Source organism: Octopus bimaculoides, chromosome 22 (genome assembly GCF_001194135.2).
Source record: "Octopus bimaculoides isolate UCB-OBI-ISO-001 chromosome 22, ASM119413v2, whole genome shotgun sequence".
NCBI classification, from domain to species: Eukaryota; Metazoa; Mollusca; class Cephalopoda; order Octopoda; family Octopodidae; genus Octopus; species Octopus bimaculoides.
The window spans coordinates 33454883-33457502 of NC_069002.1; the positions used below are offsets into that span (position 1 = coordinate 33454883).

Consider the following 2620-nt stretch of genomic DNA (forward strand, 5'->3'; position numbering starts at 1 on the left):
TCTATGAATATCTGTGAACAGACATCTTATGCAAATTGACGAGATGTTAAGCGTGGTGCAATAACGTGTTACGAAAGCCCATCGATGACTTAATTACAGTGGTTCGTGTGGCCTTGGTGCTATCTTTTCTTCTCTTTACAAGATCGATACTAACAAAGAACATACCGTTCTTCAGACGTAGAATTCACGCCATTCGTTTTTGTATTTAGCGTAAGAAAACACAATCAAAGGCATTGTGGTAATAATAACATTTCCGACATTGTTATGCTTGATGCGGGCGACGAGCAGGTTGTTGATCCTGTTTTTGTTTTTGAGGATGTCGTTCTTGTTGTCGGTGTTTTTGATGGTGATGATGACGATGACGACAACGACGGCAATGGTGTTAATAATGATGATGATGTTAATAATGATGTTTATGATGATGACGATGTTGATGATGCCGATGTTGATGCTGCTGCTGATGCTGAGGAGGAGAGATATGATGCTGATAATGATGATGGTTAATATGATAATGATGATGACGACGACGACAATGGTGTTGATAATGAGGGTAATGGTGTTGATGATGATGATTTTAACGATGTTGACGATGTTGATGACGATGATGATGATGCCGATTCAACTGCTGATGATGATGATAATGAAGTGGAGAGATATGATGATGATGATGATGATGATGGAGATGATGATGACCCTAATTAAGGTTGCGATGACAATGAGATGAATGATGATAGATACTTTGCTACGCAGGGTGTCGACTGTAGTGATATTGTTGACATGTTTAACACCAAGGACAACAATGATGATGACGATTAGGAGAAAGAGGAGAAGGGAAAGCAGAAGGCGAAGGAGAAGGGCATAGACGAATTTCAAGAGGATAATCATTCTGTAATTAATAGGTGTATCTTCTTTCATTTTTCTGTTTGGCGTACAGTAAATGCATGGATATAATATATATATATATATATATATATATATATATATATATATATATATATATATATACATGTTTGTGTGTGACTGAATGTTTGAAATGAAAAACAAGGGCCATCATGTTTGAGTGCAAGTAACATAATGAATAGCATTGTTTGATTGTTGTACTTTAAGTGCAAAGTATTACCGTATACCTGAATGCTGTTGGCTTAGTGAATTACGGTGCGGTTCATCGTAAAAGTATGTACTGCGTTATAAAATGATGCATTATTATGTGGTGACGTCTTTTGGACACACGTGAAATTATACTATAATGGAGTGCATTGTAGCGAGTGTTTAAATGCAGATTTATTGCAGTGAGAGTGGAGGCGCAATGGCCGAGTGGTTAGGGCAGTGGACTAGTGGTCATAGGATCGCGGTTTCGATTCCCAGACCGGGAGTCGTGAGTATTTATTGAGCGAAAATACCTAAAGTTCCACGATGATCCGGCACGGGATGGTGGCGAACCCTGCTGTACTCTTTCACCACAACGTTTTCTCACTCTTACTTCCTGTTTCTGTTGTGCCTGTAATTCAAAGGGCCAGACTTGTCACACTGTGTCACGCGGAATATCCCCGAGAACTACGCTAAATGTACACGTGTCATAAATATATATATATACATCTTTTGGTTCTACATACACTAAAATTGGAACGATATAGAGACGATTAGCATGACCCCTGCGCAAGGATGACGCGCAAATTCGTGAAACCTTCCATACCTTTTATCAAGGCGGTACTCCAGCAGGGTCACGGTCAAAAGACTGAAACATGTAAAATAATTAAATAATAATCCATACGTGCTTACGTCAAACACTGGCCCTCCGTCGTTTAAGAGGACGAGGGTTGCAGTTGATACGATCAGTGCAACAGTTTGCTCGTGAAATTAACGACCAAGTGGCTGAGTACTCCACAAACACGCGTACCTTTAACGTAGTTCACTGGAAATTTGAGCGTGACACAGAATGTGACAAGGCTGGCCGTTTTTGAACTACAGGTACAACACAAGTAAAGTGTATTGCGCAAGGACACAACGTGACACAAGGAATTGAACCCACGACTTTAGGATCGTGAGCCGAACTCCCTGACCACTAAGCCACACGCGCCTCCAATGTGTTTACATATAGACATACTAAAACACACACAAGTTACTCAAATGCTGCCTCGCTTTCATATCAAAATTCGTTTCACATTTCAGGCAATCATACTTTTATTTTCTCTGCACGTTCTTATTCTCTCTCTCACCCGCTCTTTCTTCCCCGCCCTCCCTTTACTTACGTCCATTTGTTCCAATAATTATTTATGTTGTAAAATTTATTCTTAATTAATTCTCTCTCTTTCTACCTATATATGTGTTTGTTTGTGTCTGTGTGTGTGTACATTACTCCACCTCTGACTCAATATTTCTTTCATCTCTACTCTAGTTATTTGACTCTCTCTCTCTCTCTCTCTCTCTCTCTCTCTCTCTTTCTCTCTCTCTCCATCCCTCTGTCGTTGCTCACATTTCACTCTCTCCCTTTTCTTCACCACCCTCCTTTCAACATCGCCCCATTCATTCAATTTCAAGCACCCACACTTCCTATGCGTTATCCGTATCAATATATAGCAATGATAATAATGAGTGTATATATATATATATATATAAATAT

The 2620-nt window shown here is 39.5% G+C and overlaps 1 non-coding gene across 1 annotated transcript; it reads left to right on the plus strand.

The window, feature by feature from the left end:
* Positions 1-1590: 1590 nt before the first annotated feature.
* On the plus strand, positions 1591-1697 carry LOC128250571 (U6 spliceosomal RNA). Its single transcript, XR_008266610.1, has one exon. It is a non-coding gene; the product is annotated as a U6 spliceosomal RNA (small nuclear RNA).
* Positions 1698-2620: the final 923 nt, after the last annotated feature.